Consider the following 24219-nt stretch of genomic DNA (forward strand, 5'->3'; position numbering starts at 1 on the left):
TGGCTTCTCCAGCAACCAGTCTGGGATCTGTGAGACAGAAAGAAAACCTAGGGAACACAGTTGCATGTCGTTCCTTGCATGCTGAGGTCCCTGGCTGGTCTGCCTTCTTCTCTCTGTCTTTCTGAGTCTTCTTATGCTTGTTTTCTGGATAATGCCTGGAGTTTTTGTTGTTAGGAGGAACAGGGAAAAGTATGTCTACTCTGTCTTTCTGGAAATGGGAGTTCCCCGGACATTGGGAGTTTTAAAAGCTCCCCAGGTGATTCAAATCAAATCAAGGTGCAGAATATGAGAATCTCAGGGTTGGAGCACTGGAGCAGGCAAAGGTGGTTCTGGTGGAAGGACCAAGAGGACCTGGAATCTTCCCCAAGTGGTGGTCTTTATGAAAGATTATGTACTCCTTCATAAATTCTTATCACTTAGTCACTTTCCTTCCATAGACTTAGATTTTTTTTTCTGTATGGCCCTGAGTCTGACTTGTGTTCCCTGAGTATACATTCTTAAATGCAGGTGTAGAAATAGTCTAATTGTAGAGGAAGTATTTAGTGTGCTCCTACTGTGTTTAGGGCACGGTGCTTGGTGTTAAAGTTCAGAGAGAGATGAGACAAGATGGTGACTTGAAGGAGATCACTGTAGCTGGGAGATACTGATATGTGGAAAGATAAACACATTATGTATTGAGCACACGTGTGCTGGGTATTCTCTTAGGTGTTTTACAAACGTTCATTTAATTCTTCCAACTACGCTGCATGATAGATGTTATTTTCTCCCTTTCATCATTGTGATTTCAAAGGCTCAGTATTAAGTGCCTTGTCCAAGGTCACTCCATATCCAATTCAGGGACAAAATTGGACCTCGACTTCGGCGCTGGAATGAGGCCTTGCTTTTTCCACCTGGACGTGTCCCACTAAGCTTTCTTCATGAGTGTGTCATGGGGGTGCTGCTGAGCTCATCCATTTATAATTCTCCCTGGACCCAGGACAATTTTGGAGGCAGCTGTTATTAGTGGCTTAGTCTGTGACTTTGGAATGGACCTTGTAGGGACTTGAAATGATTCCTGAGACTTAAAAATATCACTGTAGTAATTCTGTGGAGAGTGGGGTGGGGGGCAATAATAGACCTGGAGAGACTGTTCGGGAAGCTCATCCTGTACTTCAGGCAAGGGAGGGTAGTCGGTGGAATTAGGGCCCGTCTTCCTCTCTGGAAGTTGCCAAGAGGTATAAGGCATCTTTTAGTTTGGAATGAGCACATGTGTAAGTAAAGAAGGGAAGTGAGGTAAGCGAAATGGAGGAAAAGTGTGGTCTTGTGATGTGAGTGGGGGAGAGGAGGGTTTATATGTAGGCTTTTAGTATTTTTTTTTAAGGGGGAAGGAGATAAGAGAACTATAGATAATGAAGAAATGACAGAGAGGTAGGACGACCCGTACCCCAGGAGGCTTTAAATACCAGGCTCAAGAGACATGGCTTCATCTTGCCAATAGTGGGGAACAAAAATGCGTGTTCCTAGGGGATGATATAAATATATATATTTACATAATGTATATATGTGTCTACTCACACACACACAGAGTCGTGTATTAGGAAGAGGAAATGGATAAGAGCTGCTGTAAAAATAGAAAAGAGCGCTGAGGACTAGTGCTGAAGTCCAGGTGTGAGGACCTGAACCAGGACGACGATGGCGGGTGTGGAAATGAAGGGATGGATGTAAGAGAAATTACAAAGACTCGATACAGCAATCTGTCTTGTGTTCTTAGGGCCAGGCTGCATTTGGGAAGGAGAATCAGAAATTGAAAGCATCAGAATTAAATAGCCTTTACTTCCAAGGAGCTTGTGTCTTAGTGAGTCATCGCATCTCATGTGACAAAGCTTTAAACACCGCCTGTTCGACCGACACTCTAACATGTCAACTGCCTGAGCTTGAAAGCTAGTTTAACTTGCCTCATCTCTGTGTCTGGTCCTAAGCTGTTCATCATGGGTTGGGCCCTTAGCTACACTATGTCCTAACGTCCTATGTGAAATTTTGCCTTTTTAGAGCAGCCCTGATACCTTATACTAACTCAGAGTTTAGGAAGCATATTATTAGGCTGTCGATTTTTGGCAGTTTTAAGGTCTGTTTGTCTAAAATGATGAGAATGAAACTGTGTCCATATGAGCCCCTCTGTGAAATGAGAAAAGGGCTGAGTGGGATGCTGGTAAAGGTTATGAAAACATAGACCCTAGATAATTGGCAGTCTCAGCAAGCTAGGTTTAGGAGGTCCCTTTCTCCCTCCCAACCCCTTCTTGGAAATGGAAGTTGCTGAAATATGAAAACTTGAGGCAGGGATTCTATCAGTGGTGACAAATTCATAATGGGTTTCCGAGGCTAATTAGATTGTTTGGGATATTAGCAACTTCCTTCGTGTCCTTAGGCTTTCTGTCAATGCTTACTGCCTATATTGTGATCACTTCTGTCTTCTACAACCCACCCCCAACCCCAGGTGGTACCCTCTGGCTTTTGAGATCCTGAAACACCGCGTCTGATTGACTTTTGAATTTCCAGGACATAGCATAGTGCCTGACACATTATAGGTGCGTCGTTGACCTTGAATGAATAAGTGAATGAAGGAAGTTGATGTCACTGAGTATACACTGCTTCTCTACTCATTACATTTACCTGGGGGCCTTTGCTAGGAGTGGGATCCCTATTCTGCTTCTCTTGCCCAGCCCAATTGTCATCCAAGTCGTGTTGGTTGTATTTCACAAAACTGTTTTGTGGAGAGAATGTGATGTTTAATGACTTTGCCCTCCTAGCCATTCCCTTGGCAAGATGATAAAGATTTTTATAGTGTGGGTCTCAGTTTTCTTCTGCTGAAGGTGAGCTAGCCTGTGGCCTGAAGCTGGCTTTGTAGTTGTGCGATTCACCTACGGTGAATACGTCAACGCCATACTCATTTGATGAGGCTTAGCTCATCAAATACTAGTTTCTGCCCCTGTCTTCCAACTCTCTCGGGGTTCTTCTTTCTTCAATTGCTGTAGCATCATTTGATTTGTAATCTTAGCATTAACTGGGTACTTGTTTTAGCATAGGCCCCATAACAGGCGGTTGAACTGTCTTTTTTGCAGTGCTGGCAGAGGGCCTAGCCATAGTAGCTGCTCAGTAAGCACGTGTGGGGTTCATGGAATTCAGCAAGGGTTTGGTTTGTCAGGGTGAGGCTGACGTTCTCAGTGTCCTGTGAATGTCAGGTGCCTCATGACAGTGATGCCTTCTAGTGATTCCTTATTTCCTCTTTCCAGCAGTAGCTTGCAGTTGTTTTTCATTAAAAATATGTCTGAAGCACACACTTGAGGCTGCTGACTCACCTCTTCTACAGGAGAAGCCTTGATGCATTGGATCTGCCATGTGGGAGATGCAGTCACTCCTCTCACCTCCCCACGGCAGTGTACTCTTTTCTTCATGATGGTCTGTTTACTCATCACTCAGCAGGGAGGCCCAGGTCTGAGAGACTACAATGTGGCATGGAAGAGTTCTGACTGGTTGCAGGGCCAGTCCTACTCTTCTTGGATCAACAGCCTTGAACAAGTCACTTTCATCTCTTTGTCCTTCAGTCCCCTCATCTGTAAAATAAGGGGGTTGACTTAGAACCTGTATCTTAGAGGATCTCTGAGGTCCCTTCCAGCTCCAACAGTCTAATTGTACTTTAGTTGTAGTCTTCTCATGTCTTCTGCAGACCATGCCCCTTTCCCCAGTGAAGTCACATTCCAATTACTTAATGCCCACATCCTGGTTGACAGATCAGTTAGAGCAAACAGCCAAACGCAGCAAGACTGCACGTGGCGCTCACCGTGCTCCGGGCTGTGGAAGGTGCCCTCTCCCTTGGAGGCGTGGGAGGAGCGGCCTTGTGCTCTTTCTTCCCTTAGCTGTTCATCGACATGTTGCTCAAGTGGAACCCAGATAAACAGAACTTATTCATTACTTGTCTCTGTTCTCAAATATTTACACCTTTTGCTGCTGTGAAAAAAATCTCTTAAGTCTTAGTTATCAATTTTTCCCTATTGCAGCCGAAAGAGGAGAGTTTCGAAAAGCAGTAGAACCCTATAGGGTCACATTCTGCAGAAAGGCACAGGAGAAAACAAAATGCGCTGCAATCTTGGATTTTGTTGAAATTCAAGCGGGAAGAGGCCTCCGTGTGCTTGACAGCGCCAGGGGTGTCCAGCAGGCTAGGGACTTTGCCTTAAGGGGCGATATTTGTTGCCCACTGTTCAAGGGTTAGCCCTTAGCCTTACTGCCGCAGAAACCTAGTTTTCTATGGCGACAGTGCTCTGCAACCCAGCTGTACCTTAGGATCGCCTGGATAACTTACAGAATGTAGATGCCCACTACCCCTAGGGATTATTTCACATGTCTGGGCTGGGGTCCCACCATCATGGTAATTTTAAAAGCTCCCAGGTTATTGTCGTGTGCAGCCAGGAGAACTGACATACACTTACAATAGGGACATTTATGAGCAGCTCTGGGATATTCAGATGGACAAACCTGATTTTAGGCCAGAATTCCTTTTTATGGATTTAAAATGAGATATGTAATTGAATGAGTGACTGGATGTACTTGTGGATGCGAACCCAGCATTTACCTCCGGGCGAGTAAGAGAGTTGGTTTTGGAGCAGCGTAGATCTGCACCCGAAGGTTGGCTGGGTGTGTTGAATGGCAGCAGGCCAAGAGGGTTTGAGGTGTTTACCCACATGATGGTGATGGTTTCCCCCAGTGAGGCCAGAATGTTGAAAGTCTGCAGGTCAGACTGTCCCCCGCCTACAAAATATCTGGCTGGACACAGCCAGCGCTTGCCTTTCTATGTCATGCGTGACCGTGTCCAGGGCTGAACAATGTCTCCTTCCCCTTCCTGTGGTTCCTTCTTTCTGTGCCTTTATGCGTGCACACATTCTGCTACCTGGAGTGTCTTTTGGGCCTGGGAGGTTTTCTCTCTTCCTCCTCTTCTTGCCTGCTCTCTCTCATGCTGCTCTCTCTTGCCCTTCTCCTCTCTCCTACTCCTCAGATATTTTCCGCCTCAGACCTGAATCAGCCATTTCTCCAGAAAGACATGGTATCTTTTAATGCAAAATGGTGTTTCTAGACCACCATCTGGGCACTTGGGATGCTAGCTTTATTGGGTTGACCGTTGTTTCTAGACCTTTTTCAGTAGACAGAGCTGAGAAGACTACATATAAAGAGGGACTGTGAGAATGAATGTGGTAGATTTAAATGTACTGGTGAATCCATACTGATATTTCCAACCAGAATTCACGACTACAAGGGTTTTACTTAACCTCTCCTATCATCTGTTCTTTCTTTCACACCAAGACTTCTGGCTTTCCAGTACATAGGGAATGACAGAATTGAATATCCCCTAATTACTCATTTACTTTATCTCACACTACACAACTGGCAGTCTCAGAATAACAACACTAATACCAGCATCAAGTATGATACTGAAAACAGTCCCCAAACTTTCTTTGCATGTGCTGTCCCTATCCTCCACCGTTTAAAAAAAAAAAAAAAAAAGGTTGTACTAGATGATTGTGGTAGGCTGAATAATGGCCCCTCAAAAGGTATCCGGGTCCTAACCTCTGGAACCTGTGAATGTTACTTTAAAAGGTGAAGACTTTGTATACGTGATTAAGTTAAGGATCTTGAGATGGGAAGATTACCCGGGATTATCTGAGTGGGCCCTAAATGCCATCACAATGTCCTTATAAAAGGGAGGTTACACGCAGAAGAGGAAAAGACAGCGTGATGGAGGTGGAGATTGGAATGATGCAGCCACAAGCCAAGGAATGCTGGCAGCCACCAGAAGCTGGAAGAGGCAAGGGATAGATTCTCTCCTAGAGCTTTCCAAGGGAGGGCAGCCTGCTGGCACTTTGATTTCTGTCTACTGAAACTCATTTTGCACTTCTGGCTTCCAGAACTGTGAGAGAATAAATTCCTGTTATTTTAAGCCACCAACTTTGTGGTAATTTGTTATCACAGCCTTGGGAAACTAATATAGTCATGTGGCCATTACATATAATAATCTCCGTTAGTTCCTCAATAACTACATATTTAATACTGACTAATACTTATATGCATGTCTCGAGTCATTTTGGTCATCTCACGTTCATTGTCTGGTATCTTTAGGAAGGGCTCATGGGAACATTATTCCCTGATTTTTTTTTTTCGCATGTTGGCAACCTTTTGTCAAAACCACTGGATACAGAATCCTTCACATTTTCTTTATCTTAAATGTTATTACTACATCTCTTTCTGGCATGTAGCTTGTTGTAAGTCTGATGATAATCTAATTTTTTCCCTTATAATTTGTGTATAGTTTTTCTTAGATGCCCAAATGATCTTCTTCTTTCCAGTCCAGTAATTTTCCTAGAGTATATCTTGATATCCATCTGACTCAGTATTCTCAGGTACACAATATGCTCTTTCAACATGAGGTTTCAGATATTTTCTTCTTTGGGAAAGTTTCCATGAATTGTTTTTAGAATTCTGTTCTTGCTTTGGTTTTGATCTTCAAGAAACCCTCTTAACCGTATGTTGGCTCTTCTCTGCCCATCTTCAGTATTTGTCACTTTCAAATCCCTTTGATCTCTTTGTACATTTCTTTTTCATTTTAAAATCTTCCCTACTTTTCAGTATTTGTTAGGTTTATTTTTTCTTGCATTCCTTCTAGTTTAGCTTTCATTTCTAAAATTTTATTTCTGATTCTTTCTTGAATTCTGTCACTTCATTTCTGAAGTTTCATAATTCTAATTTGTTATTCTTTCTTACATAATTTAAAATACTTTTAGCTCATTTTGAAATCACATGTTATATTTTTCTGTTTTTGAATATATATCTTTTTGGCATCCTTTCGTTGTCACATCTCCAGAGATGATATTTTGCTCCTTCTTCTTTTTCTTATAGAAGTGCTTATGGAGTTGACTTGGGTACTTTTCTGTTAACTTTTAGGTGAACTTGTTTTCCTGACTTTTTTAAAAATGATGATAGGTTCAGTGGCATTTTTAACTTGACAGTTCCTCATCTGTTTTGATGTAGATTAGAAAAATGTGGTGGCTCAGTTTCCCTCTCCCACTTCTATCTCAGCCTTCTCTTTCCTCTGTCTCTGTTCCTTATCCTCAATTTTGGTTCTACTCCCAGTGGTTTCTCCTCAGTGTGGGATCCTATGCTGGTGAGTCCGATTTGAGAGTTGGTGGATGCTAGGGCTCCAGCCCGTCAGACCTGATGGTGGGCCCCTTGCCCTCCTAGTTGCAGCTGCAGCTCTGCGATCTTCCCACTGTGCGCTTTGGGGAACACCTTGGTCCTTTGGCTTCTCCTCTTTCAGGTTCATCATGTGCCCCATTGCTTCCTTTGTTTCCTCCCACGTGGGCAACAATATCGTGCTGGCTGTTGGAGATTTGTCCCCATCTGCTTGTATTCTGGAGTTTGGGAGGATGCCTTGTCACCAAATTTTGTTGAATGTTGTCCATGAACTTAAAATTTTTGTGTTTAGTCACTCTATTTTGGTAGGAATTGCAGAAGGTCCACTAATTATACTGTTACCATTTTCCAAGAATTGGGATATCACCATCTTATTTTCACCACAATAGGGCACATTGGTGACTGGGAATTAAAAGTTTTTTTTTTTTTCTGCATGGAGCAGCAAAAGGTGTAAATATTTGAGAACAGAGACAAGTAATGAATAAGTTCTGTTTATCTGGGTTCCACTTGAGCAACATGTCGATGAACAGCTAAGGGAAGAAAGAGCACAAGGCCGCTCCTCCCACGCCTCCAAGGGAGAGGGCACCTTCCACAGCCCGGAGCATGGTGAGCGCCACGTGCAGTCTTGCTGCGTTTGGCTGTTTGCTCTAACTGATCTGTCAACCAGGACGTGGGCATTAAGTAATTGGAATGTGACTTCACTGGGGAAAGGGGCATGGTCTGCAGAAGACATGAGAAGACTACAACTAAAGTACAATTAGAGTGTTGGAGTTGGAAGGGACCTCAGAGATCCTCTAAGATACAGGTTCTAAGTCAACCCCCTTATTTTACAGATGAGGGGACTGAAGGACAAAGAGATGAAAGTGACTTGTTCAAGGCTGTTGATCCAGTGTAGGACTGGCCCTGCAACCAGTCAGAACTCTTCCATGCCACATTCTAGTCTCTCAGACCCGGGCCTCCCTGTTGAGTAATGAGCAAACAGACTATTATAAAGTGAAGAGGGCTTTTGTCGAGTAAATTGAAGGGTATTCACTCTTTTGTTTTAAGAAGTTCACTGTTTCAGCTCGTGGGTTTTCTTAAAATAGAAGCACACGTAATTGGGTGTTTGTGTGGAGTAATTGAGGGGCGGAACAGAGGATATCAGCAGCAGTAGCACTGCTCTCCCAGGGCAGAATCAACAGCAGAACCTGAAGGCCTGATTTCCTCAGTCTCAGTGAACTTTTCACGCCACCAGGTGATGAATCTGGTGTGTGTTTGACATTTCCAAGAAAAGGAAGTATTTCTCTGAAAACTCTCCTGTTCGTTGTATAATAGTTTACGACTGACTTAATAAATTGACATTTATTCATCTAGACATATATTCCCTTGATGGTCTTCCTGTTTCTTTGGCCGAGGAGATAGTAGTTCACATTTGAATACCCAGGGCCTGGTACATGATTTGTGTTACGTATATTTGCATTGAGTGAATCTGTTTGCAGAAATGGGATTAATACATAAAAAGCTGAACAGACTCAAATACCATGCATTGCTGAGTAGTGAGTAATACGCCACAAATCCTGAGAAGAAGGTGCAGCATGGGAAGCCTTCCTGGGTGAAACGGTGAGGGGGCTGTGAGTACTAAGCCCTCTTCTCCTTTGCTCATGGGCACAAGCCCTTTACTACAGTACTGTGATAGTGACATCAAATGGGGGAAGACCATAGGAAAAGTGGATTTTGCCATCAGAGAAAAACGGTTCCTTGAAGAGAAGGAAATATTCATCTGCTTCTTTCTCATCTCTTACTTCTGTGACCCCTACCCCAGCCTCCTTTGTGGTTTCTCAAACACTTTCCTTACTGTATTTGGTCTTCTGATCCTTTATTTGAGATAGTTGTTGTTTCCACTTCCAGGTAGGGAAATTAGGTCCTAGTCTCTAAGTGTCATAACATCCCTTGGCTAGTGACAGGCAGTTCCACTGGTGCTCTAGAGCCCCTGCTGTAGTGCATGCCAGCTCTCAGAGCTGGTTCTGATAAAATATATCTAACCCCTCTGAGTAGACGATAAGTGGGGATGTGCCAAGATAAGAAGAGGATCCTGAGAGATAATTTCATTATTGCAATCAGTAGGTCATTTACTGAGTTCTGTGGCACGTCAGGTCCCATGCGAGGTTTTAGGGCTGCAGCCTTGAACAAGACCCTGTTGGGTGCAAGGGTCATGTGATGTACTGTGGTATCCTGCAAGCTTGGTATATCCTGTGGACTTTCAGAATTATCCAGGAACAGATGTGCAAAGGGGACTTTTTCACGTGCAGGCAGTGTTTTTGGTGGCGAGGGCTTTAGGTGTGTATTAGACATTTAATCTCTCCCTCAGGCTATGTACAGATTAGTGGAGCACATACTGTGGACACTTCTGAAAAAATTAAGCAGCCGTACAGAGTTATGCAATATGAACGGGGCCCACAGTGTAGTTTTTTGTCCTCTGGGACGTGTGTTTCTGCTAAGTGTGACTGAGAAGATGTACTCTAAGATTCCTCTGGCAGCCCAGTTATTCTCTGACTGATTAAGGCCTCAGTAGGTGTAAAGTGCTCATCCATGACCTTCCTGACCTTCCTCAAAGCGAGTTATATCAGTGTACGTATCGTAGGAGAGACCTGTGCCAATGGCAGAGTACGTAGCTTGGCTCTCAGCTGATGGGTGGGACTGAGTTGTTACCCCGCAGGAGGGGAGGAAGGCCTTGGCCTACTCTTGCCTCACCCTGAAGGCAGACTTGGCTGTCTGATGGGGTGGCCCTGATGGCATCATAAACATGGATTGGTTCTGCTCCTTCTTCCCCTTCCTCGTAGTTCCACTGACTCTAATCTTCCACTGGGACAGCAGATGGGTTGGCCGGCAGGGTGATATTTGCTTGTTTTGCAGACTCTGGTCTCATTTAGGTTTTGGTGGAGTGTGTCGAGTCAGCCTTGGTAAACTCTTGCTTGATTCATTCTTCCCCTGGAGTCCACAAAACCCGTCAAACAGAATTAGAGAACCAGACCCTAATCATGCTTGTTAGGGCTAACCATCAACACAGTCCTGTTGGTGGATGGATGGTTTAATAAACATCTGCTGAGCATCTGAGCTGAGTCTGTAGGTGTGTCCTGGGCTTGTCCTGAACCTGGCCGGGAGGTGGATGTGGACGCGTGGCAGATTCTTGGACATTTCGAGGCCGTCTCTTCCTTTCTTTTGATTTAGTTGACACCCAGGCTTGAATGAGTTTGGTGACTTATTCAAGATCACACAGCTGGTTTGGGATTGAGCCTTGACTTCTGTCTTGTTATGGTCCCTTCCAAACTGCTCCAGCTGTCCAGGTGTGGGTGGGGATGAGCCAGGTGTCGCTGTCCATTCCAGCTCTAAATCCTGCACGAGGGAGGCAGCTACAGGTCATCTGCTGCTGCTCTCAGTGCTTCTGGGAACATGGGCTGTTTGCTGTAAGGGGGACCTAAGGAAGGGGTGTGAAGCAGCTTTCCTTAAGTCCAGTTGAGGCTCCACCATGGGATTCTGCAGGGGTTTTATGTCGTGAACGTGAGTCTGACCTAACTTTCTTTTTTCATAGCTCACTGCAGGCTTCGGTAAAAATTCTAGGAGCTGTGGCATCAAGACTTATTCGAGTTTCTTAGTGGAGACTGATTAGTGACTTAGAGATGGGGCATGGCATTAGAAGATAAAGATGGGAGACAGAGAAAGAAGGTTAAATCATCTTTTGTCCTGTGTGTCAAGTTCTGTAGGGACCTTTTTAGACCATTAACCCACCTGTAAACAGGGCTCCTGAGAGTTTGGTTATTTGTGCCACAGCAAGATGGAGGACCCTGGTGTTTGGAGACCTTTTTTAGTACCAGCCTTGATGTGAACTGTTTGCTAAGATTTTGGGCAAGTCATTTCACCTTTCTCAGCTTTAATTTCTTTTTTTTTTATTGAGTTATTGATAGGTTACAATCTTGTGAAATTTCAATTGTACATTAATGTTTGTCAGTCATGTTGTAGGTGCACCACTTCACCCTTTGTGCCCACCCCCCACCCCACCTTTCCCCTGGTATCCACTAAACTGTTCTTGATCCATAGTTTTAAATTCCTCATATGAGTGGAGTCATACACAGATTATCTTTCTCTTGCTGGCTTATTTCACTTAACATAATCCTCTCAAGGTCCATCCATGTTATTGCAAATGAAATGATTTTGTTCTGTTTTGCAGCTGAGTAGTATTCCATTGTATATATGTACCACATCTTCTTTTTTTTTTTTGTGGTTTTTTGCTTGTTTGTTTGTTTTTGTTTTTTGTTTGTTTTTGTTCTTTGGAGAAAGATTAGCCCTCAGCTAACTACTGCCAGTCCTCCTCTTTTTGCTGAGGACGCCTGGCTCTGAGCTAACATCCGTGCCCATCTTCCTCTAGTTTATACGTGGAACGCCTACCACAGCATGGCTGCCAAGCAGTGCCATGTCCGCACCCGGGATCCGAACCAGCGAAGCCCGGGCCGCCGAGAAGCGGAACGTGCGAACTTAACCGCTGCGCCACCGGGCCGGCCCCTGTACCACATCTTCTTTATCCATTCGTCTGTTGATGGGCACTTAGGTTGCTTCCACGTCTTGGCTATTGTAAACAGTGCTGCAATAAACATTGGGGTGCACAGGACTTTTGGGATTGCTGACTTCAGGCTCTTTGGATAAATACCCAGTAGTGGGATGGCTGGATCGTATGGTAGTTCTATTTTTAGTTTTTTGAGGAATCTCCATACTGTTTTCCATAGTGGCTGCACCAGTTTGCATTCCCACCAGCAGTGTATGAGGGTTCCTTTTTCTCCGCAACCTCTCCAACATTTGTTACTATTAGTTTTAGATACTTTTGTCATTCTAACGGGTGTAAGGTGATATCTTAGTGTAGTTTTGATTTGCATTTCCCTGATGATCAGCGATGATGAGCATCTTTTCATGTGCCTATTGGCCATCAGTATATCTTCTTTGGAGAAATGTCTGTTCATGTCTCCAGCCCATTTTTTGATTGGGTTGTTTGATGTTTTGTGGTTGAGTTGCGAGAGTTCTTTATATATTAAGGATATTCAGCCTTTGTCAGATATATGACTTGCAAATATTTTTTCCCAGTTAGTGGGTTGTTTTTTTGTTTCAATCCTGTTTTCATTTGCCTTGAAGAAGCTCTTTAATCTGATGAAGTCCCATTTGTTTATTCTTTCTATTGTTTCCCTTCTCTGAGAAGGCATGGTTCCCGAAAAGATCCTTTTAATACTGATGTCAAAGAGTGTACTGCCTATGTTTTCTTCCAGAAGCCTTATGGTTTCAGGTCTCACCTTTAGGTCTTTAATCCATTTTGAGTTTATTTTGGTGAATGGTGAAAAAGAATGGTCAATTTGCATTCTTTTACATGTGGGTTTCCAGTATTCCCAGCAACGTTTGTTGAAAAGACTTTCTTTTCTCCATTGTATGCCCTCAGCTCCTTTGTCAAAGATAAGCTGTCCATAGATGTGTGGTTTTATTTCTGGGCTTTCAAATTTGTTCCATTGATCTGTGCACCTGTTTTTGTACCAGTACCATGCCTTGGCCTTCTCCCGGCCCACAGGGTGGCCAGTGTTTCTGCGGAGCAGGGGGCGACGATGCCTCTGGATGTCAGGGTTTGTAGAGTGCAGCCGGCCTTCTCCCCTCAGGCGATGAGTTCGATTCGAGCCTCCACAACTAGTGTCCCTGCGCAGAGTTGGCTGAGTAGCGCGGCACTTGTGCGAGCAGGCACTTAGGCTGGTGCCCCAGAAGGTGTGAGCCCCACGCCCCTTTGGCTGTTTTCCCAGACTCGGGAGAGCATCCTGGGCTGAGGGCCTCCCCGATCGGGGAGACGCGGCCCGCTGGCTCAGCAAAGCCAGGCCGTCGCTTTCACGAGACACCGCCTGAGGTCTCCTGGCAGATTGTTCTTCCCGTCTGCCGTTGTCACACTGAGGATGTGGAGGTCCCTGGGCTGGGACTGGACACTGGATTCCCAAAGGTTCAGTGGGGATCTGCTTAGTGTGACTGGCCCTGTGCGAATTTCTTTCCAGGCCAACACACCGATCCGGAGGACGACGGGGGCGTCCAAGACGGCCTGTGTTGCAGGTAACTCGGAAGAATCCCGGGACTCCATTGGAAGGGGCCATCTGGGCATCTCCAATCGAGCGAATTCAGCGAGCGCTGACTATCCCCGTTTCCCCCATGCATGCAACCGCCAAGTGTCCCTTTCCCAGAGTGCTGTGTGTTTCTCACCGTGGTCCTCAGATGGGCCAATTCCTGATCTCTCTCCAGTGTGGTCACGTGCAGTCAGATGCCGGTGGTGTGCTCATCTGTCAGCGGATGGCGTGCACTCTCCCGTTCTCTCTTTTTCCTCTCACCCAGCGGAGTACGCATGTCTGCCTCTGCCCGGTTGCTTTTCCCATGGTGGCGGCTATTTCCTGGCCAAGACAGTCATTCGTGACCAAAGTCCGCATCGTGCCCCAGTCGGGAGAGAGGCAGACCTTGCAGCTTCCAGATTTCTAGGAGTCGACAGTGGTGCCAGAGCCAGGCAGGGTTCACTTGGCAGCTGTCTCTCCATTTTCACATTTCATTTTTATTTTCTCTTTCCGTCTCTCAGATACCAAGATCTCTGGAACCAAGGAAAGATATTAGTGATTTGAACGAAACCACATCACAAAAAGTACCATTTTCACTTGATGAAAAATTCTAAAACAGCAAATCAATTTAAAACCCAAACAGAACAGTGACGGGATCCTATCCTGAAGATCAACATCACAACCACAAAGCACTCCCCAAGGTTTTTACTGCAAAGGCTGATTTGACGGGAAAAATCCCAGCCCTTCGGCCTCCAACTGCACTAAGTCACTGAGGAGACCCACACACGGTTATGAGAGATCTTAACCCTTGCTGCTCTCAGTTCCCATCCTGCACATCAGCGGAATCAGGAGCAACTGGCAGAAGACAACATGACAGACCGGGCGTTCTGTGCCACCAGCTGGGCTGTGCGAGGAGCACACAGCACTAACTATGCAGTGCTCTTGCTGACAACGTTTAACCTGAATTCAGTCATGAGGTAATCCTGAGACAAATGCAGAATTTAGACCACTGCACAAGACAACTGGCCTCACCTCTACAAACAAGGCAACGTCACCACAAGTGAGATAACAAAAAGGAGAAGAGACTTTTGGGGTGCTAAACGACTAAAAAGATTTCTTTACTCCTTTGGATCCAAAAACCTCTCCTCACCTTTTGTTGTTTTTGGTGGCGGTGACATTGCCTTGTTTGTAGAGATCAGGACAGTTGTCTGGTTCAATGGTCTACATTGTGTACTGGTCTGACCACTTCCTCATGACTAACTCAGGCCGACCCTCTTGCCAAGAGCCCTACGTAGTTAGTGCTGGGTGCTTCCTAGTGGAGCCCACCTGGAGACCAAGAATGTCCGGTGTGTCCACCTCTGTGACTGCCGTACTAGTATGGGACACGTTGTCATGGAGGGGCCTACGAGATCTCTTCATTGTAAGGGCACATTTTTTCCTTTCTATAATGAGTAAGTAATTTGGTGAGTGGTACTTTGAGAGTGTGTGAATATCCTCTTTTCTAAAGATCTTTCTCTAAAAATTTTACCATCCATTAATGACCCCTCCTGTGTGTCAATTGTCATAATCATATTTGTACATTGAAAATTTTCTAATTCGGTCTTTCCTATAAACTTGTATTTGCTGGCATTGTGCCCTGAAAAAGCACATTACCTCCCCCTTCCATAGCATTAAACTTTTGTTTTGACTATCACTGTGGACTCGTGTATTTTTTAAATTCATTGTTATAAATCATTATCATCATGAATCGTTGGGTGAATATAAATATAAATTAATATAAATATTCTTTCTCTTCTTCATATTTATATCCTAAACTCACCCATATCTTTTGGCCCATATTAACCATGCACAGTACATTGTATTTACTATATTTCTTTCTCTACCTTTTTTTTCTAGAGAACATGTGATTTCTCGATTCATTGTAACGTTTTTATACAGAATATAGACTATCTTCATTGATTTGTATTGAGAAAATGGTTCCCATTGTACAAGCAACTCAAAAATAAATCATCAGTCTGCAAACTAGCTTTTCGCCACTGAGGAAGTTCTGGCTAGGACCTCAGAGATTTTTAATAAGCTTGATACATAATTACTCAATGTATGACATTGGTATTAAGGATATTTTTAATAGCACTTGAAATCATTGCAATATGACTTTAGGCAAGTCACTTAACTTTTATTAGGTTTCAATGACCTCAGTTTAAGAAGCATCTGGATAACTTTTTTTCCTGCGACAGAATATGCTTTTGAGCTCCCTCACACAGCAACATCATCCTGCAGTTTGTATGGGGGTGTGATGGAGGTGGGGTCCCAACTTTGAAAAGTCATCTGCCCGGTCCTTCCTTCACTCAGTCATGAAAGCTTAATGGAACACGTGGAGGTTGTGGCCATCGTCACCCTTGTGAAACCACCAGCCTAGACAATCCCAGCAGAGTTACAGAGACACACATATCAGGAGGACATCCCACATTTCAGTCTCACCAACCGTGGGTAGGATGTACGTTAGGAGATGACTCTGTCTCGTGCCACACCTCTCTTCCTGACCCCAGATGCTGTGCCACTAAACACCACTGTACATGTGTGGCATATATTCTTTCTGCGCCTTGTCAGGGCCTGTATTTTCCCACATACTTCAGACAAACACAAACATAGGTCACTGGTGTGTACCTACACAGGCAGATCCGGCAACACTGTTGCATAGAAACTGCCCTTCCATCCACTCCTGTTGAATATATTGCTTGTCCAAAGGCAGATACAATTACATCATCTGATTTACTACATGTATTCAAGCAGATATATGTGAAATTTTTATATGCCTTTGACAAGTAGAAGAGATCCTATGGAATTGTAATGAAACTCATAAGTTACATACACAGAATTCAATTTTTATGGAAAGTAAAAATCAAAACAAACTACACATATCAACGGAAGTTGAAGTAAGTAGATGGAGATGCCAAAATTCACTTCAAGTTATATGAAACCCAAAATGTTGCTGTGGGGGGAAATGGAGTCAACATTATATGGGATATGTTAAGAATAACACTAACAGGTGGTTGGGATAGATATCTTTGGTTGAATTAACTTATCACAAGCTAAGTAGAGTATAGTCTCAAATTGACTCCACACTCTTCAAAGGGAATGAAAAACTGGTAGAGAGTAAAAGAAAAATGAGTAAAGTTTTACATAATTCTTTGAGGAAAAGCATCGAGGACAATTCAATGGATGCATGACCTCAATAGATGCCTCAGTAAAAGAAAGATGCTGAGAAATGTGGCTGCCTCAATGTTTTTCTCTGCACCTCCGAGCCTGAACAAGGAGAAATTCTCAGATTTGAGAAACTGTTTGGAAGGATCAGCACAGGGAAGCCAAAAGCTGAAAGGGGCTGAGAAGGATGGTCTCCTTCCTTAGAGACCTTCACAGAGGATCAGGGCAGCCTTGGAGCTCCAGCATAGAGAGCCTTGTGCTTTGTGGTCAGCGACTCTACGGTGGTGTGGGGTCTGATAAAGCTTCCTGACTTCCAGATGACCTCATTTTAGGGGACCTTATTTCCACCCGAAGAGAAGAATCACAGCCTCCTCACCTCCAGCGTTATTAAGAACAACTTTGTTTTCAACAGATCGGTTTGTTGTTCACTTATTTCTCCTCCCACCCACTTTGGGACCCTCCTCTTCCTCCTCAAGGCTGTATCTCTCCTTGCCTCCCACCCACAGTCATCTCCAGGGCCCATATGACTAAGGAAGTGGTTAACCAGACGCCATGCAGTAGAGCTGGCTCTTCTCTTGGGAGCTGCCTTTGTGGGACCATGTTCAGATGGGGCCTCTTTAGTGACCTGACCTATTTAAACCATTCTTTCCATTCAGCTCATCCACATGGATTTGGAGAAAACTGGGTCATTGATAAGATGCCTCATGCATCTCTTCCTCATCTCTTTCCATAGAAGAGGCAGTAACTATGCTCTTCCAAGAAAATATTCTGGCAGCCAGCCCGGTGGCGTAGTGGTTAAGTTCGCATGCTCTGTTTCATCTGCCCGGGGTTCACAGGTTCGGATCCTGGGTGCAGACATACACATCACTCATCAGGCCATGCTATGGAAGCACCCCACAGACAAAAGAGAGGAAGACTGGCACAGATGTTAAGCTCAGGGTGAATCTTCCTTAAGCAATATGAGGAAGATTGTCAACGGAGGTAACCTCAGGGCCAATCTTCCTCAACAACAACAACAACAACAACAGAAATCCTCCCCTGAGTGCTGAGAACCTCCAGCAGTAAGATGAGAAGAGATAAACCAGAGCTGGACAGAAGGAGCTAAAGGTTCAGATGGAGGAATCTACTCTGGGCCCTCCCGGTAGGATCCCTTCTCTGAAGGAGCGAAGCTTCCTGCCAGAAGCCACCAGGGACAAAGGACTTGCACTACAACTGCTGAGTCCTTCTCCCTTGTTTGGTTTGCTGTATAGGTCTTTACTTTCAGGTAAAACTCTCTATACATGCACACCAAGTACATAATTCACATTATAACTTTTGAGGGCCCTGGGCACTTTGTCTTCATGGGTCCCTTCATGCATAAACCATTAAAAAGTATATTCTACCACTGTTGGTATAAAAAAATGTATTATTACTATTATATGTTAAAACATTGTCTTTGACCTAAAAGAACACTGCTTTTCATCTGATTTTAAAATAAATTCAAACATTTTCCTGTGCCTCTGGTGTGGATCCCTATGGTCCCCTGTGTGCCATCATGAGATGGAGGAGGAAGGGGAGGGGGTGGAGAGGGAGGATGTGGGAAGAGTAGGAGGGGCAGAGGAGGAGGAAGAGGGGCGAAAGGAAGAGGAAGCAGAAGAGCATGGAGAGCTCAATACCAAGGAGATGCAATTCCCTGGCCCCAGAATGGCAGCCCCTGTCTCTCTGGAACTCCCCCTTACCAGATTCTGCACCCCCCCCCGACTCTGGTCTCTCCTCCTCCAGCCTCCCTTCTACCCACAGGAGCAGCCTCTCATTCCTCCTCCCACGCCCTGATCCTGAGGATTCTTTCCTTTTCCACTCAGTCTCCCCAAGCTTAGGCCCAAGTCCTTCACCCAGAGCAGGACTGTCCCCTCCCAACCACCGTCTCTCCAGGCCTTTACTTGCCAACCCTTGTCTTGTAGTTCTGGAGAGTCCAAAGCATAAACACCTCCCAGGAGAAGAGGAAGTGTGGGCCAGGTCTCCTCATGGAGTCATGGGTCCCCCTGCTGAACTGAATCCAGCCATCCCAGTTCATTCCAGTTGGATCTGTGAAGACATCAACCTTGAATGAGCGGGGAGAAGGGACACAGAAAACACACTGATGAGTACTTTAACATGTAACCTTCCATCTGTATATCCAATACATCGCCTGCATTCAGTTTTGTTTTATTCCGTTCATATGAATTGGATAATCTGTATGCTTTGCTTTATACATTTTCTTTTCTTTTTTCTTTTTTCCTCAGAAGTCTTGGGTAGGCATAACACAGGACCCCAGAATTCCACTCTTTGTTGTGTAATCTACCGTGCCCAGGACACCTGCACAAGAAGGACCATAGCCTTGTTGTGCGAAAGATCCACAGACTGTAAACAACCAAAATGTCCACCATTAATAGAATGGATAACTAAATTGTGGTCTATTTCATTAGCAACCACAATGGAAGAATCACTGATGATTGTTAAATCCATAATTCTTAGTGAACAAAGCCAGGCATGAGAGAATATATGCTATATGATTACAGATTAAAATCCAGACCTGTGAGGAGTGTGTAATAAACAAAATTATAAAATACGTGAACAAAGAATGAAACATCACGGAAATAAGATTGAGGTTACTGCTAAGGCCAAGGAGGGAGATGTGACCAGGAAGAGGCATTTGGGAAGCTTCTGGAAGCCTCGTATGTTCTAGGTATTGATCTAGTTGGGGGCTATGTTAACTTATAGCCATACATTTATGTTTTATGCAGCCTTCTGCATATTGTTTTACACAATGAAAGAAAAAATATCATTCTGTCAATGTACATCATGCCAGGAAGCACAAACTATGCTAAGTGAGCAGTTGGGTTATCTTCATCTGCACAACACTGTGAGGTGTGGGGCACCATTACAGCCACGTGACCCACGAGGAAATCATAGGATGTAGCCCCTTGTCCCAACCAGACCAGTGGTGGCACCAGGACTGGAGGAGGCCACGTCTGACAGAGACAATGCTGGCAACCACAGCCCTGACCTATCGTCCCTGGACCAACAGCGGTATCTCTGAGGAGCTTGGAACCCAGTCCATTCTAGAGCCATGGAATGAAGTGCCAAGCTTTTTGGGGTAGAGGTAGGAATAGAGAATTTTCCTAACTCGAGGAGGCTTTCAAAGCAGGAAGTGTGTGTGATAACCATGGCAGAGAAGGGAACTTCCCAGTTACCCCCAGGGATTATGTGGGCCCGTTGGGCAGAGCTCCTCAAGGGCAGGATTGCCAGAACATTCCAAATATCTCAGAGCCCTTAGACAAGCAATGCCCAAATGCAGAGGTGAGGGGATGGTGGCCTCCAACAGAAGTCAACAACCTGGGAAAGAACATACAGCCAGAGAAGAGGCAGAACCTACAGAAGATGGCCTGAGGTTCCCAGCAGCCACTTTCTCAGGTGTCCCCAAAAGCTCACCCTCCGTGGAAGCACATGGGAGAAACACACACACACTCCCTCACGGAGAGACAACAAAGGGAAAAACAACAGCTGACGCCAACAGTAGCAAAGCAGCAGACAGTGGAGACAATGGACCTGGCCAAGGCTGTTCCTCCTTTAAAGTCTGTGGTAGGCTTCGCGCGACATACAGGAGAGAACCTCACTGTCCACAGCAGGGAGTCAGCGGAAGAGCTAGAGAGGTAAATTTGAAAGGAAGGAAGAACAGATGGGGAAGAACCAAAAAGTAGAAAACGGAGCTAGAAGCTCGGGATCAAGGCAGCTCTCCTGGACTCCCAAATAGAATAAAACCCATACACCATAACTCCCCACCACATATTACAAAGTCAATTTGGTAGAGTCAGGAAAATGGCAGAGAGAAGAAAATATGAGGGATAATCGAACCAGCTTACCCTGAGGAAGCACAGCCATTTGGGGGATATCTGGGGAATCTGAAAACTTGCTTTCTGCCGCCCTGGCATACCCTTACATTCCTTACGCCGTCCACTCACCTTCTCTAGAACCACCCCCACCGCCCTGCCCCCTGTAGCCCCCCAGAGCTCCTCTACACAGAACTTGCACTCAAATTCATGCAACAGTCCTTGACTCGCTCCCAGTGGCTCAGGAACTCTCCTAGAGCAGGAGTAACGGACTTCTAAACAGCTGGCCCCGGAGCCGCGTCATCCACATGAGACACGCCCTAGGCAGGACAGCGCCGGCGTTACTTTCCTTCCGGCCCATGCCCCGCCCCCTGCGCACAACTTCCCCGCCCACTCTACCCTCCCAGCCAATGGCGGTCAGCAGACATAACAGGAAGTGACGTCCTCACCCTCCAGGTTTAGGCTGCCTGTGGAAGGTAAGGCCTCGTGTCCGTTGTTTTCTCTTCATCCAGAGATAAACTTTGAAAACGGGCTCGAGCTCTTGAAAATGAAAAGCACAATAGCAGCGTAAGTACAACAACAACAAAGATTTGCAGGATCATGCCAAGGACGTATGCTAGAGATCAGAGCAAAAATTTTAAGGGACTAAAAGGGGAAGAAAGCTACTCGCAAAAGGCGGGTCTGGTAAGTCCAGGTTTGAGGAACAGGATTTCCAGGAAGAAAGAGCTGTTAGCACAGTCACAAGCTCACCACGGAGGAGGAATTGGGAGCAGCATCCCACAGTTTAGTGGGAAGAGGCAGGGAGGGAAGGGCCACACATCTTTGTGGCAGGAGACCCCACAGAGCATGCCAAGTCCTCCATGCCTTTGGCCTCGGCTGCTGGGCACCAAAACCAGGTAAAGGCCTTTGCTACAGGATCCAGAGAAAAACATTCTAAAACACTATTTAAATTGGGTGGGATAATATCTTTACTTTGATTAATCTTTTTAAGAAATTAACACTTAATTAATTGTTTTATTGTGGTAACATTAGTTTATAACATCATGTAAATTCCAGGTGTACATCATTATATTTTGACTTCTGTATAGACTACATCGTGTTCACCACCGAAAGTCTAGTCGCCGTCCGTTACCATACACACGTGCCCCTTTACCCTTTTCGCCCTCTCTCCATCCTCTTCCCCTCTGGTAACCAACAGTCTGTTCTCTGTATCCATGAGTTTGTTAGTTTATCTCCCACATATGAGTGAAATCACTTCCTTTTCAATGTGGGTACATGAGAGTACTGTAACTTTGTCACCAACAAAAAATTCCAGTTCTTATGATATCACGTTATGGTAGCTACAGATATGTCCACAGGATTCTTGGGCTCTTTCTCTGGAGCTGGCCAAATGTGCCAAGGCAGAAGAGCCCTGGCTGAGGAAGCTTGGGGCTAGAGAGACGTTGTCGAGAGGATCAGTGCCTGCCTTCATCTGGGTAATCCATGAGCTCCTTCATCTGTTAACTGAAGGGTTGGTGGTTCAAGCCCAGTTGGTCATACTGGGTTTTGACCGATTCCAGGTTCTTTTAAGATATGCTTGGTCTGCACATTCTCTCTTAACTAGCTTGTCTCTTAACCTTATCCTCAATCTCCGTACTTTAAATCAGACGTGGAAAACTCCTGGTTGAACTTGCAAGGTTCATGTTAGTTACTGAAGGGGCTTGGTAGAAAGAATTTTGTTTTAGGGGTAACAGCAAGTTTTGGAGTTCCAGAGCCTACGTTTCTTACAGACTGTGTGAATAATCTTTCTTCCCGAGGCTGGGTTTTTACAGCTGCTCGTTTCTGGAAACCTGATGTCAATACCCTTAAGTTAAATCATCGGGAACACATGTCTTATTGAACAAGTTGCATTTTTTATTCCTTGCAGCCAGAAAAAACACACCCCGTGGTCTAACCTATGAAAGGACTTGGGCTTCGGTTGGGTGATTTGGGGAGGATGGGAGGAAGCAGAGTGTGCCCCCTAGTGAATAGTGTGGTCCGCACAGGCAGTTCTATGATTGGAGTAAAGAGGTAACAGTCATTTCCTATGGAAAGAGGAGGGTATTTGGGATTTTGTAGATTGCACAGTGACCTTGCCTTTGTCTGCGCCTGGACAGAATTATGAGATAGCATTGTTTTGTCTCATTTTTATCTAGATTTCGGAGTAATCTTGTGTGAGGCTGATGTTCTACGTCTGAGGTGATTTCCGACAGGAGAACTAAACAGTCAGGCTGTGTGTCAGAGCAGTGCAGCTGAGCAGCAGAAGCTGGTATTGTCTCTCTCACTGGAAATCCCTAAAATAGAGAAGAAGGCAGAACACTCCAGTCTCACAAGCTGTAGGGGCAAACCTGGCTGGGTAACAGTGTGACTTTGACGAAGTTTCTTGACTTGTCTGTGGCTCGATTTCTCCTTTTAACATGTGTCGGATAGGAGTTCTTCCTGCATGGTTTACATGAGACGTGCAGGTGAAGCATGGAGCCCAGAGCCTGGCACATAGTGAGTACTCAGCACATACTAGCTCTTGCCTTCCATCCCTATCAGCATTTCTTTGATCTGCCTTGTTCTTTTGAACAGCTGCGGGCCCTTTCAGGGTGCGGATGGAGTGTGATGAGTCAAGGTTCTCCAACTGAGGAACATGAAATTGGTTCCAGTGTCTATTTATACAAACAGTGCTGCAGTGGACGTGTGTATATCTGTATTTATACATCTCCATCACCGCCTGTGTAAGTGTTTCTCTAGTATATACTCCTGGAAAGAGAATTGCTCAGTTTAGAAATATGTTTGTACATACCTAATTTTTGTTTATTCCTGCCCTATGGCCTTGCAGCGAAGCTTTACCAATTCGTATTCCGAATCATTTAGGAGAATATTCTTGTCTCCACCCTCTTGCCAACACTGGATAGCATTTATTTTTGCCAACACCTATCACTTATTTTTGCCAACAATTAACCCCTTATTTAGAGATTTAACCAGTAAGCACTCTCATTGGCATAACTTATCTAACATCCTGGAAAAGCTGAAATCAATATGATTTTTCTCTATGCTCTTCTGTTTTCTGACTGCTGTGTTCTCTCAGATGATCTGGGCCAAGAGCAGTGCAAACATATCCCTCTTACTTGTTGGATGCTACTGCCTGTGGGTTCACACGCTGTTCTGGATTTTGAGGGTGAGGGGCTGGTTCACAGGAGAGGTTTGAGGTTGGGCTTACCTAACTTCCCTTGACAGACAGGCCAGGCTCGAGCAATTGGGAACTCAGTCATTCTGAAAAGTGAGGTTTCCACGATGGGGCTTGAGAAAAATACAAATTGGTAAACAGAGACGTTTGAATTTTCGTTAGAATGAGACTTTAAAAAATAGATCTTTTCTGTATTCCCAGTCCAAATAAGTGGGGAGGTTGCATTCAAAGGACTTTGTCTGGGGAACTTGCTCTAGCGGCGGCTCTCTTGCTCTCCTTGAATTGGTTCGCCCATGCTGGTAACTGGCACTTGCTATAACACCTTGTCTGGTGAGTTCAGGAGAACAAGGAGCTAAACATAATCTGCAGTAGGAAACAGAGACACCTGATGGATTCGTAGACAATGTTACGTGGAGTTAAGTGTTGTACCCTCTTTATTCTTTTAGAGGTCTGCTTGGTCACGTGAAAGAGACGTTCGTCCAGTGCCTGAAATACCCTTCAGAGTGTGTTCCCATTACAAGAGCTTGGCAATAGTCACCTGGAGTGAGCACACCATTTCTACTGTGGTCTTTGATTTTTTTACTTTATAGGGATTAGCATACATGTTTCTGAAAATTGAAAAGTCAGGAGAGTAGAGGTAAGTATCTGAATTAGTTCCTTATTGATG

The 24219-nt window shown here is 44.9% G+C and overlaps 1 protein-coding gene and 1 long non-coding RNA gene across 4 annotated transcripts in view; one reads left to right on the forward strand and one right to left on the reverse strand.

Annotated features, from left to right (window-relative positions):
* The window catches only part of LOC138924051 (neuroblastoma breakpoint family member 6-like), a 101736-nt gene that overhangs the window by 18544 nt on the left and 58973 nt on the right, over nucleotides 1–24219 (forward strand). For 2 of the 3 annotated variants that reach the window (XM_070266818.1, XM_070266819.1), the window contains exons 2-3: nucleotides 22952–23100; nucleotides 24143–24189. The gene's annotated coding sequence lies outside the window, so the exon portion shown is untranslated. Of the gene's footprint in view, nucleotides 1–20819; nucleotides 21044–22533; nucleotides 22874–22951; nucleotides 23101–23998; nucleotides 24190–24219 lie in introns of those variants that run through there. The other variant, XM_070266814.1, reaches the window with a different exon arrangement.
* LOC138924052 (uncharacterized) lies at nucleotides 16177–20693 on the reverse strand. The gene is made up of 2 exons (XR_011438614.1): nucleotides 20393–20693; nucleotides 16177–18575 (listed from the first exon to the last, which is right to left on the reverse strand). It is a non-coding gene; the product is annotated as an uncharacterized lncRNA (long non-coding RNA).

This window comes from Equus caballus, chromosome 5 (assembly GCF_041296265.1).
Source record: "Equus caballus isolate H_3958 breed thoroughbred chromosome 5, TB-T2T, whole genome shotgun sequence".
NCBI lineage: Eukaryota > Metazoa > Chordata > Mammalia > Perissodactyla > Equidae > Equus > Equus caballus.